Genomic DNA, 14,312 nt, shown 5'->3' on the forward strand with positions numbered 1-14,312 from the left:
CAACCAAATGTTGAATTAACCCCAAGATTAATGTTTCTTCTAACAAAAGATGGACATTCTAATTCACCTTATTTTGATGAACCGCTTGATATGGAAAGAGAGGAAGATAGAGAGTATATTGAGTTGCTAAACGCACTTGATTATGGAGTTTCTGTTGCTGGTAAAAGTAAGAAGAATGAGAAGGAGAAACATATTATTGATGCTTTAAGTAAGCTTGGTTCGGGTGTTAGTTTTCTTCCAAATGACCCATCACAATTAGTTAATAGGTTATTATTATTGTTAGGTAGTAAGAAGGCTGGAAACAACAATTGTTTTAATGAAGCATCCGCCATTTTAGATCAGTTGATGAATATGAAAATAATTAATAAATGTCAATACAAAGATATTTTATTAGGTATTAAATAAGATGAGAAGCACAATTCTTAGTTTTAATTTCACAACGAGTGATTACACAGCTTCATTCCCTTACCCACTACAACTTGACCCCAAAAAAGAATATGAGGCTTCTTTGTTGTCAATGGAGACTTACAATACCCTTTTTAATATCACAGAGAAAAACAACAAGTTTAGTTATAATCCAGGAAGTGGATATAAAACTATAAACGTTTCACCCAGTGCTTACGAGATTTCTCAAATATCTTCAGATGTCTCTCGCCTTATGAAAGAAAAAGGTGATGAACCAAAAAATATTGTAATAGATATTCAAAAACACACTTCAAAATCAACTATTAAACTTAAAAATAATTATAAAGTTGATTTCACGATTGAAAATTCGTTCAGAGAGCTATTGGGGTTCTCTTCTAAAAAGATTGAAACTAACGGGATGTCTTACAGTGATAATGTCATTCAAATATCCTCCGGTATAAATTCAGTATTAATTCATTGTGATTTGATTGATGGTGCTTATAACGATGGAATAAGAACAAATACAATATTTTCATTCAGCGCATACTCAACCTCGATTGGTTATAAATTTAATATGGAACCAAAAAATCTTGTCTATTTACCTGTGTCAGGAAAAACCATATACAGAGTAAATTTTAGGATAACCGACCAAGATAATCGTATGATATCCTTTAATGATGAAATTATATCCATCAGAATTCACCTACTTGAAGTTTTTCAATAAATAAATAATGGTTATTGTGAGAAAACACGAGTTAGGAAAATATAAAATAATTACAGGGGATGGGATGTTCCTTTCACCATACTATAAGGGTGAAGGTATGTGTCTTGGGAGAGGATACTATAAACCAAAGAGACAACGGGGTGTGGGACATCAATTTAGAAATAAAGGAGATGGGATAATTGATACTCTAATGGGTATTGGTTCAACCATCCTTAAACATAAAGACCTAATTGGTTCAACTGCTTCAGCCATGGGCTCAGTTGCGGGTGCTATAAAGAGTATAAAAGATGCTCAAAAGGAGTCTCATAAATTACAAGCAATCAAAGAAATTAAAAAAGGTAAAACTCAACTATCTTCACAAGAACGACAAAAAATCATTAAAATACTTGGGTCAGGGTTTCAACGATTTTAATGCTATATAAATACAAGTATGGAAGCGATTGATAGTATCTATGATTTGGATGATACGATTATCAGTTCAAACTCTACTAAAAAGGAAGACTATTTTAAGGTAAATGCTATAACAGGAACAGACTGGAATTCAAACGGAACAAAAAGTTTTGAAATAAATAATCAACAAACTTACTTGAATATAGCTGATAGTTTCTTGCTGTGTAAATTTAAATTCACTAAGGCTGTGAATAATACTAATGCTACACTCGTAAATGATTTCTTCTGGAAAATGTTTGATAGTGTCCGCCTGTATATTGGAACACAAGAGGTTGAAGCGGTTGATTATGTCTCTGCTATATCTGAAATGATGAAATTTACACTATATTCGTTTAGTGATGGAATGGGTAAGGGAGCTGTTGAAGGTTTTATTCCTGATATGTCAACGGGAACAAATGCTGACCCTGGTTATAGTCAAAGGAAGTCAATGTATAATGATGATACAAAAGCAGAGAATAGGTTTATGGTAGCAGTACCTCTGAAAGGTACATTTGGATTTTGTGATTATGATAAAGTTTTGTATGGTCTTAAAATTAGATTTCAAATACAAAGGAATGATAATGTAAATAGGTTGCTTTTTGGGGCTGAAAATGCTTTTGGCGACAATAATAAATTTGTTATTAATGATTTGTGTTGGTATATTAGTGAATATACTCCTAATCTTAAAACGGAAGAGATGTTAAATAGAAGACTTAACTCAAAGAAACCGCTAAATGTATCATACCTTAAAAGAAGATGTCAACACGTTAAACTGGAACACACTACCTACACTTGGAATTTGGGTGTTCTTGAAGGAAAGCCACGATACCTATGGCTCATTTTTAAGAAACCAGATGGAGAGGAGGGTACTGATAAGAATAATGCACTGAGTGATAATGCTAAGGTGAAACAACTTCGGGTTTCTCTTGATGGAACATTTTATCCGCGAGATAGATTGGAAATTGATTGGGAAAAAAATGATTATGCTGAAGCCTACAAGTCTTACCAAAAGGTGTGTGAAAGCAACGGTAATAATGAACCTATTTTGGATAAGGTTGCATTTCAAAAACTTTATACAATCTACGCAATTGACCTGAGTTCTCAAAAGGAAACTATAAAGTCTAATAGAGTGGATACTTCTCTATACATTGAAAGAGGAGAGAATGAAGAAGTTGATGCTTATTGTTTGCTTTTGGAGGAAACAGAATTACAGATTAATACAGATAATGGTGTTATGATTAATATCACATAGGTTTTTTCTCATAAATAAATGGTAGGGGTATATGTTAATCAAATCAATCTTGATAAATTATCATATTGTATTCAAAATCAAAAGCCTTGTATTATTAATGTTAATACATTTCAAAGAAAAGGAGCAGTAAGAATTGATGTTTTACTCACAAGAGAGCAGGTGAAAACACTAAATGATGCTGCATCACTTAAAATTAAAATGATAAAACCTATGTTAAAGAAATATTCAATAGACGAGTCAAGAGGAGGATTTCTCCCATTTCTAATTCCTTTATTTGCTGGTTTAAGTGCGGCGGGAGCATTGACTGGTGGTATTTCAGCAGCGATAAAAACTGCTAACGAAAGGAAGGCACAACTAAAAGCTCAAAAAGAATTGGAAAGACATAACAAGGAGTTGGAGAAACAAATTAGTGGAAGTGGTGTAATTGTAAATTTTGCTCAAAAACTTGAAAGTCTACCTGATAAAGCTAGATTGTTAGTTGGAGATATGCTTTCCTCTATCGCTCAAGCGGGTGTTAAACTAACTAAAAGGGGTAATGGGTTATATCTTTTTCATAAATAAATGGATAAATGGTTTAAACAATTTGGAAAGAATACAACGTCAAATATAGAACTTACTAAATATTGTAAAAAACTAAAAATTGATAATGTGGTTATTTGTATGAGAGATGAATTTAAAAAGTTGTCCAAGAATACAATGAATATTATTATGAATTTAGACACACAGAATGGTTCTCATTGGGTTTGTATTCATAATAGTCAGGATAAATATTATTTTGATAGTTATGGTATGCCACCGCCTGTTGAAGTAATACAATTCTTACAGAATGGTGTTTATCAAACATTTCAAGTTCAAGAAATTAATTCTAAATGTTGTGGTCAATTATGTTTATATGTATTATTTCAACTCAACAATAATGAAAATTTTTATGATATCATTTTTAATCTAATATAAATGACTTATGTTGGAAAAGATGTTTCTATCTTTGGAAAATCCTCTCAGGATATTGATTTATCAAATTATTATACAAAGGCACAGGCTGAACGACAAAAATATAGTATAAGTAAAAATATTAATATGAAGAATACTTATAAATTAATCAATTATCCAAATCCTACAGATGCGAATGACTTAATTAGATTCAGTGATTTATCACAATATATATATATTTAAATAAAACAGCACGTTTTGTTAAACAAGTAAAATTTACAACCACAACACCTGGTTATACTGACCATACACCTTTCCTCATTCAATTTAACTATCTGCTTACAATTGAATTTTATAAAGAAGGACATATAGTTAATATGCGAATCATTAAATGGGGGTATGATATGCCTGATTTAGGGTATAATTGGTATTTTTCAATAAACTTGGAAGACCTACATCATTTGAATCAGTCTCGTAAAGAAGAATATTATCCGCTTGGCGAGGATAAGGATTTATGTGGAAGTACAATTAGTAAACAACAAATACATGGTTTTAAGAAAAGAAAAATATATGATAGTATAGCGATGGTTAACATGACAAAGAAGGAAGGTCATGAGATAAGGATAGAAAGCCGAGGAATACAAACCAATTTGGTAGTGGGAAGATGGGGTGGTATTACCTGTCATAATATTAATCTCACATATATTTCTGATACATAAATGGCAGGAAGAAGACTACAAGAGAATTATAATTTTTGTATTCAAGGATACCTACAAGAAAAGGGTGCTCGGTATTACATACCTTATGATTTGGAGCATATACATGGGAATTTTGTCATTAAAAACTGGCCTTATACTGATATTGTTAAACCCACAAATAGAGACTTGTTTAAAATATTAAATAAAAATGAACTTCTCAAAGTTATGAAATATAAAACTCTTTTAGAAATCGTCAACAAATCTTATTGGTATCCTATTATGAGAAAAATAATTATAGATACAAGAATATCTCAAAATCCAGATGAGTATATGGATAATATTCTTTGGGGCTCAAGCTCAAGGGTAGCAAGGGATGAGGAAGGAGTTGAAGAAGAGAAGGAGGAAAGAGAGAAAAAGGAGAAGGAGGAAAGGGAGAAAAAGGAGAAGGAGGAAAGGGAGAAAAAGGAGAAGGAGGAGAGGGAGAAAAAGGAGAAGGATGAAAGGGAGAAAAAGGAGAAGGAGGAGAAGGAGAAGGAGGAGAGGGAGGAAAGAGGGTGGAAAAATATAAAAATATGACCATTCCTGAGATTAATGAAAGATTGAAGGTATTACGGCAAATAAATAAATCTCAACGCACCGAAGAGGAAAATAAAGAACTAATGACTCTTATGAAGATATTTGTTTTTTAATTTGCTATAATAAATTCAGAGAGCAGATATATAACATATAGTTGATGATGTTGGTGTTATTGACTTTAGTTAGTTTTATTTGTAAATAAATGGAGGAGAGAGTGAAGGCATTCCTAAGGATTCTTTATGTTTAAAAATCAAGATAGAAATGTATATGTTGAAAACCCAAAAGGCTTTGGCACTATGTAGGACTTTTTCTCATGAATAAATAGGAGTTATTGTCTCAAATGTAAAAAGAAAACTAAATCTAAAAATATCTCCTTTGTTAAAGCTAAAAATAATAGAGTTTATCAAAAAGGAATATGTCAAGTGTGTGGCTCTAAAAAGTGCCCTTTCATCTCTCCTAAAAGTGGAGGAGACATACAAAAGTTTTTGTCACAAAGTAAATTTACAACAACTGGAATTCCAGGGGAACTACATCTACCTGGATATTCTTTCTGTGGTCCTGGAACAAACCTGGATAAAAGATTAGATGAGGCTGACAATCCTAAACCTTGGTCTAAACCTACAAATAGGGTTGACGAAGTGTGTATGAAGCATGATATTGCTTATGGGAAAACCAATACATTGACTGAAAAACATAAAGCCGACAGAGAAATGTTGTATAATTTGTCTTTGATACAAAATCCAACGTTGAGAGAGAAGGTTGATAGGTTTATTGTGAGAAATTTGATAAATACTAAATTGAAACTTGGCCTTGGTTATTCACCCTCAAAAAACTATTAGGCTCTAATGATGTCATCAAGACTGAGGAGCTTTTGGCTGATGAATTACGTAAACCTATAATCACAAAGTTTAAAAGAAGGAAAGTTTATTCTAAATACACTGACCACATATGGTCCGCTGATTTAATCGAACTAAAAAATGATAAGGGATACAAGTATGCTTTAACCGTTATTGATTTGAGGAGTAGATTTGCTTGGGTTGTTCCTTTGAAAAACAAGAGAGGTTATACTCTGATGTTAGCCTTCCAACAGATATTTAATAAAAGTAAAAGAAAACCAAAGAAACTGTGGACCGATGAGGGAACAGAGTTCTATAACAAAATATTTATGAAATTTCTTAAGGGGGAGGGTATTAAATTATACAGCACCTTTAATGAAGGAAAAGCAGTTGTTATTGAGTGTTTTAATCGTACTTTAAAAGAGAAATTATATAAAAAATTCACACAACTCGGTTCCCAAAAATGGGTGTATTTTATTCAGGATATTGTAGATAATTACAATAATACAGTTCATTCATCAACAAAATCAAAACTATCAGAAACATTTACAAAATTAGAATATGAAAAGGAGATTAATTTGAGAAAGCCCAAGTTCAAAGTTGGTGATATTGTAAGAATATACAGATGGAAAAGCCATTTTGAGAAAGGTTATACAAAGAGATGGACTAATGAATTATTTTAAATTGTTGATGTAATGGATACAGTCCCTTGGACTTACAAATTGTATGATATGAATTGGGAAGAAATCTTGGGTTCATTTTACTCACAAGAATTACAAAAAAACAAAACTGATAATTCATTAAACAACAACCATCCATACTTTCATCCACCCAGATTAGCTAATTTAATTAGTAGTAATAAAAAAAATAAAAAAATTTAAAAAATCATAAGCCACACCCACACAGACCGCACCCACAAACCCCGCCTACACAGACCCCACCCACACAGACCACACCCACACATAAGAAAGCATTGGGGGCTTTTGATGATGAGGTTTATTTTAGAAAATGGAATTGATAGTCTCCCTTATGGTTATATAAGTATATAAGTGATAAGATATACAAGTGATAAGATATATAAGTGATAAGATATATCTATAAGTGATAAGATATTGTAACGATTTTGAGAAGTGTGTAACGAATTTGAGAAGTGTAACGGTTTTTGAGAAGTGTAACAATTTTGGAGGAAGTGTAACGAATGTGGAAACGTTACAATGTGAACGTTACAAAAGTATGGTAACATCCTTGTAATGTAAATAATGGTCGCAGCCGTCCTCCTAGTTAATTCCATGAAACTTACACGCAGGTCACGATATATCTTTTAAATAGTGTATTTCCTTATTCCATGTAGGCTAAATATGTGTTTCCCACTAGATTGACTTTGCATTGTATCAAACAAAATAAGCATAGGCCCTTCCAATTTCCCCAAAACCTCCCTTCCATTTGCCTTCCGCATTTTGGGCGGTTTTCTTCAACCACCAGTGGCCACGAGGTAGGGTTGGAGAAGAAAGGCGTGTCTCCACCTCGTCATAAGGGGGGAGGAGTGAGCCAGCCCTAACAGCCAATCAGCACCGCGGTGAGTGACCCGGTAGGCGCGCCCTCGCAGCCGGCGGCTTGATTCCGCCCGAGGTGATAAAAGCGACTGTAAGGGACTGCTTTACTAGAGGCCTTGGGAGATGACCTGGGAGGAGCAAAGAGGCTGGACGAAGAGGAGCGGTGAGATGCGAAACGCTCCAAGCCAAAGGGGAGAGGTACTCGGCAAGGAAACCAGCTTTGGAGAGACGTGCTGAAAGGAGGGAGACGGCTCCACCACAAGAAGAGGAGCAGGTGTGCCGAATCAGCGCGTGACGTCTACCGCAGCGGATACACGACGGAGGGTTTTCCCGCCAAAACCGCGAGGAATTGCGAGCTGATGCCTCCCGACTTTGCCTCCCTCTCAAGCAATCCACCTCAAGCCCTACCTGCCTGCAATATCCCCTGTGTAAGTGTGAACGTCCTGTCCTGCTCGTTGTCTTGGGGTTAAGTAAAAATGAATAGTGTAAGTTAACGATTCGCTGTGTTACTGCTTCTTCCATCCATTGCTGTGTGTGTATAATAAATCTGTTCTTCCTCCGTATTCTTCTTCTTCTTCTTTTTCATTCTCTTTCGGTCGCTTTAGAGATTTCCCGATTGAATATCTGTGGGGCGATCTGGTCAATGTCGGGTGGAATCGGGTTCTAATCGGGGAGTAACTGTTCGGACGCGGTTAAATACACCACCGCTCGGTCAATATAACATCTAAAGCCGCGTCTGTAACAATATATATAAGTGATAAGTTAAAAAGGGGTGTTAGGCATTTTAACGGGCTACCACCACCTTTTTTCTATTATATAAATGATAGAACCAAGTATCAACCAGACTAAAGAGTGGAGGTGTAATCAACCTTGGTATATAAATGGAAAACACAACGAATGTGAAAAATATCAGATTCAAGAGGTTGAGAGAATCACTGGTCAGAAGGTTCTCAAGACGGATAAACATATTCATTTGTTAAGTGGGGTAATGGAGGGCGGGAAGAAAAATATATTAGAGTGGAGTGAGAACTTTAATGGTTATCAATCGGATAATAAATATTATAATTTTAAAATGGTATGTGGGAGAGGAGGAGGTCAAACAAGAACCCTCCGTGAAACATACCACTTTATACTTTCACAACAAAAGGTTAAGGAACCTGTATACTTTATAAATATACTTGATGGGGATGAGTTCTAGAGGAGAATGGAACTCTTTAAAAAGTTAGAAAGAGATAATATATTTATAGTCTCATTAGTAGAGTGGTCTAATGAACTACATTAAGGGGCTAGTGGGGGGAATAGGGTAAAAATTACATGTAAGTGAGAAGGATCATAGGTTCATAAGGCTAGAAGGATTATAGAATCATAAAGGAAGAAAATCATAGGTTCATAAGGTGAGAAGGATTATAGGTTCATAAGGTGAGAAGGATTATAGGTTCATAGAGGGAGAAATAGAGGTGTTTATGATTTTTGAAAAAGACAGGGGGGTAAATGACATTAGATAGGGATTTCCCATGTTAAACGGAGGTGTCCCAGAAGCAACATTTATCACCTACTAATACTTGTTTGTTGGTAACAATTGGTGTGGTTTCACCATTGATCTTTGACACACAGAATAACACATCTTTCTGCCGTGACTCCTCTCAGGGCTCGGAGGTACACCGTGACCAGGGTTTGGGAAGGAGCACATAACAAAAGGGAAGGATGGGGGCAGACAAAAGGTTTGATGGTGATTGGGTGAGGCACAGTGAAGTATTATTTGAGGGGGGTGGGGCAGAGCGAGGCAGAAGGTTGGGGAAGATGGAGGTGAGGGTTGGAAGGGGGAAGAAGCAGGGAGGAATGCTTTGAGGAGGAGGGGTGAGAGGGGGGAAATGGAGAAGAAATAAGGGTGGGGAGATTTAAAGGGGAGGGGCGATGGGGGAGTCAATGGGGGAAGGGTGAAGGGGGAGTTTGGGAGGGGAGGGGCAAGGGGGAGTCAAGGAGGGGAGGGGTGCAGGGGGAGTTGAGGAGGTAAGGGGCAAGCAGGACATTTGAAAGGGATGGGTGATGGGGAAGATATGGAGGGGAGGGGTGAGTTGGGATTCTCGAAAGTGTTGTTCGATTAATGGGAAACGAACATTTATTGCAAAATTAGTTTCTTATGACCTTCGAGTCAAAGATACGTAGATTCGGTGAGCAAGTCAAAAGCACCCTTTCAAAGAAGAAAAAGAAAAAGGTGTTATAATATGACAGAATACATCACTTCAGGGGAAAGTTTAAGCATTTTAAAATTGAACAGTGAAAACTATCTGTGGAAATGGGAATGAAACATGTGGTCGAAGAACGAACGAACGAATAAGAACAACAAATAAACAAAGAAGAAAAATGAATAACAAAGAAGGAAATGTTTTTTGTCGGTTTTTTTTTTAGTTGAGATTTTAACCAAGGAAGTACAGGGTGAAAAGACTGGGAAAAACAGAGAACGAAAGAAATTGGACCACAATCGACCGCTGAGAGAAAACGAAGCCTCAAGGTAGGACACAAGGTACTAGGCTGAAAAAAACGCGGCACAAAATAACCGACGATTTTTTATGCAGGTATGAAAGATTAACACCGAGAATCTTCCTTGGGACACACGATAGGTAAACACACCGAAAGATAAATATAGTTTCGACAAAAATACAATTGTGAACAATTACTTAACTTCGAAAGCGTGGAGGGCGTGTGCAGCTTCGAAAAACCGTGCCCTCGCCGACAAGATCTCGCGTGATTAAATGCTATTGCCACGTCATTAGTGTATTATTTGCTGTTGCTGTTTTGGCCGCCGCCAAAGTGAAACTGATGCATGTTCCTCTCAAGGACCAAGTTTGACCGGATAAAAAGAATCTTCCTACGTTTTTCTTCAGGCTTTGATGACTATTATTATTTATTAAACTACCCTGTCAAATATTTTTTTTTAATGTGTTTTTTTTTTTAAACATGACTTAAATGTCACACTGCATTATAAATTATACATATTTATCTTTTCTCTTTCAGAAGCCCAACAAAAAATGCAAAGTTGTCAATTCAGAGGCACAGCCTGGCTTAGCTACAAGACATTTAGATGAGAATTTCTCCAGCATTCCTGACTCCTCAAAAGATCTGAAAAAAAATGGACATGTGTTTGACATTTTTATTGGTTCCAACAGTAGGTCATGTACAGAGAATGAAAAAAAAAATCACTCACATTTTGCCTCAGAACCATTATGTTATTCTTCAGTGAATTCCAATGTGAAGTCTCTTGTCACCTGAACTTTATGAAAAAAATTAATTTTGCATATTTGAGAATAATTTTGTACATAATGATGCTTTTGAAATGAGGAGAGTACTCAACTTTGTATTTAATTTAGAGAGGTATTAAAAAAATACAGTAAAATTGAATCTTTGGCAGCCATTTTCTTTTCGGCCATTTTTGAAGCTTTTGCCTTCATTTGAGAGGGTGACAGACAACAAAAATTGACTCGGCACACCCAAATTATGATAAAAAAGTGGTCTGTCAACTTTTCCCCAAAAATACTTCTCGGATTTTATAGAAGCACATTTATCAGATTTACGACCAGTCTAACACTATAAGTAATGAGTACCCAAATTTGGATTATTCCAACAGAGATGTCCTTGAGGACATTTTTAAAGGGAACATTCTTGGAAGGAAGGCGTGTCATGTGTGGTTTGAAAATGGTGGTCTGGTTGTCCACAACGCCAAAATAGAGAAGCTCCGGAAAACAAAGATGTATAAGGTCACGTACTGGTCACAATCCGAGGAGTATGATAATGCCACCGAGTATGACATATCCATGTATTCATTAGCAGCAGATCTTCCTCACAAAGACATAGTGTTTTGCTAAGAATACAACAACAACAACAACAACATGCATTTTAAGGCCATTTTCCCTGCTATAGCCGGGGTTAGCCTTGCGGTCCCCATGACAATCTTCTCCATCTTGCCCTATTTTCTGCATCTCTCCTTGTTAACCCCCTTGCCCGCATTTCTTCTTCCACCATCTTTAGCCAAGTCTTTCTCGGTCTTCCCTGTCCTCTACTTCCTTCTACATTCATTTCCATCACTCTTCTCAACCAGTCACTTTCATCCTTCCTCAACACATGATCAAACCATCTCAACCTGTCCCTCTTCACAACATCAATCACAGGCTCTATTCCCATCATTTTTCGCAATTCATCATTTGTCTTCCTCTCTCTCAACAATACTCCGCAAATCCATCAAACCATTCACATTTCCACCCTTTCCAACCATGGTTGCTGCTCTACGTTCATTACCCATGTCTCGCTCCCATAAATCACAACACTTCTCACACATGCAGCATACACCTTTCCCTTCAGCTTGAACGACACTCCCCTCCTCATTAGCACGCCACTCATTTCCCGAAACTTCTTCCATGCACATCTCACTCTGTGTTCTGACAAATATATATTTGTGTATATATTTGAAACGAGTAAAGTCAAGTGTGAGCCATAAACTGTACATTTTGTTACAATTTCAATTTTGGCAGTTTTTACTTTCACAGTAGCCGATATTCTGTCAAGAAATGTTACGAAGGCAAGTTTCATCAAAATCGAAAACAAAAATGTTGCTTTTGTTCTTTATCGCACCCACAATCTACTGAAGTTTGGATAAAAGTGAAGGGCAATAACTCTTGTTGTTTTTATGGCAAAAAAATTATTATAATCATGCCAAGTATCATCAAACTGCGATCAAAATTGTTGCTTTCATAGCGTTAAAAAGGTATGAATTGGATGCATTTTTTTTTTTCAAATCAAGGGCAATAACTAGAACCATATGTCAAGGATTACTAATATTTAAACTCCACAAAGATCTTATCATCATACCAAGTTTCATCAAAATCCGAGAAAAACTGTTGATTTTATAGTGTTTAAAGGCTATATTTGATGCATTTTTGTTAAATCAAGGGCAATAACTCGAATGGTATGGCAAAAATTGTCAAAATTTAAAACTCACCAAGATCTTACCATCATAACTAACCATGCCAAGTTTCATGGAGATCTCATCAAAACTGTGGCCTCCATGGTATTTAGAAGGTATTTTCAACATGTTCTCGTTGATTCAAGGGCAATAACTCTGGATCGATTAAATGCAAATTTTTGGTCTGTCCGAATATTTTTTTTCTTACCCTCTTCGCCGAACCTCAGTTCACATTTTCTGAAAAATTCATCTAATTACCTTCATTTTTAAAGAAACCATGATTACTTAGTCATAAAATTTGCAATCATTGATCACAGCTTTTGTTTTAGTCTGATAGCTAATCAATACAGGTGGAGTGTCAAATTTCCGAATATGAAAGTGATCATAGTTTCCTTAATTTTTAAGATATGGATGTGGTTTTGGTACCGTATTAAAGGTATTTTCATACTTTATCTGGATTTAACATTTCCAAGTTTGTTTTTTTAATTTCTAAAATTTTTGTAACATCCCTAAACAATAGGCTAGGCTTCCAGTGAGAACCTCACAGGAAGCCTGATTATTCTGATACCGTAACTGGTAACTTGCTACAGCCAACAAAAAGAACCAATTACACCGTACAACTACGAAAAGTTATGTTATTGTACAATCAAAATTCAGACAACTTATGATGAAATACAGTTTCTGAAATATGGAGCATGACGCTGCAGTGTCCAGTTCCATAACAATGTCTGCGTGACCTACAGACCGTCACACTGAATGCAACCGCTGGGGTTCAGCTTATGAAGAAGAGGAGCCGCGAGGGCTCGAAATTGTGAAGAAGAGGAACACCGTGCAAATAGGTTTACAGGAAACCTTGGGTCTCGTGCAGAAGGCGTTTTATTCGTTGGCTTCGTGAAACTACAACATGAGAAACAAACAGCAAATTACTAACTAATCTCCATTATTGCAGTTCACACATTCAGCTTCAATACAAACAATCATGCAGCAGTTTGTTGTTCTGCACGATAAATCGGCAATGGCGAAATACAAACCGTTTGCAAAGCATTTACCTCACAAAGCGGAAAATGCACATCAAATCAATTTCTTACAGTTTAAGCAGCGAATGTATTATGTATCAAAGAAACAATTTAAATAACATATCAACTTTGGATCCTCAGTTAATCGTTTTCAGATTTCAATGTTTAACCTCTTCACACCGTTTCATGTGCTCGACCTTCGCGCGCGCTCCAGCTCGACACAACATGAAATGTCCTAAAGACTTCGCTAGTTAAAGGATAAAATATATAACTAACTATGAAGCCTAACGGTGGTGGTGGACGTTACAAAACCGAGATACAAATTGCTGTTATGAAAAGCACGATGTGAACCACCGATAACAAAACTTCACACAGCCGCTACACCGCCACAAACACCAATACGGAAAACCACCCAAAAATTAGACTGCCACGAACGAATGTGGTCGGCAGCCGTTACACTCAGAATTAATAATAAAATGATAATCTTCGAACAAACCTCTTCAGATGAGATCCGATCACGTGAACCTTCATCACAGTTACATTCAAAGGTTTACAAGATCATCCAGAGGTTCTTCATCGTTATTGAATACTTCCGCTTTACGCACATTGTCTTCTTCCTCTTTGTAAGAAGATTGTTTGTGACGTCAGCAATTTGTATGCGTCGCCATATTAAAGTGCGAAAATAAAATGTAAAGATAAAGAAGAACCAGGGACGGCTTCCATGTCAGTAATGAACGAGCACTGCTCGGTCCGCAATGGCGGATTAACGCACGTGCATAATGGTCACGTGCCCAAGGTGACCCAAATTCAATGACGTCATGCAATCAATGCAACCCGAGATCACGAGAGATGAGAGATATCGCGAGACCGATCGTTGTCCACAATGTTTCGAGAAGAGACCGAGGGTGGGTCTCACTTTTCCCACAAAACAAATCA

General features: G+C 36.3%; 1 protein-coding gene across 1 annotated transcript in view; it reads left to right on the top strand.

Annotated features, from left to right (window-relative positions):
• The window catches only part of LOC144888247 (E3 ubiquitin/ISG15 ligase TRIM25-like), a 950,979-nt gene that overhangs the window by 397,702 nt on the left and 538,965 nt on the right, over positions 1-14,312 (top strand). The gene's annotated exons all lie outside the window — the stretch shown is intronic.

Source organism: Myxine glutinosa, chromosome 1, assembly GCF_964187855.1.
Source record: "Myxine glutinosa chromosome 1, kmMyxGlut1.1, whole genome shotgun sequence".
In the NCBI taxonomy this organism is placed as follows: Eukaryota; Metazoa; Chordata; class Myxini; order Myxiniformes; family Myxinidae; genus Myxine; species Myxine glutinosa.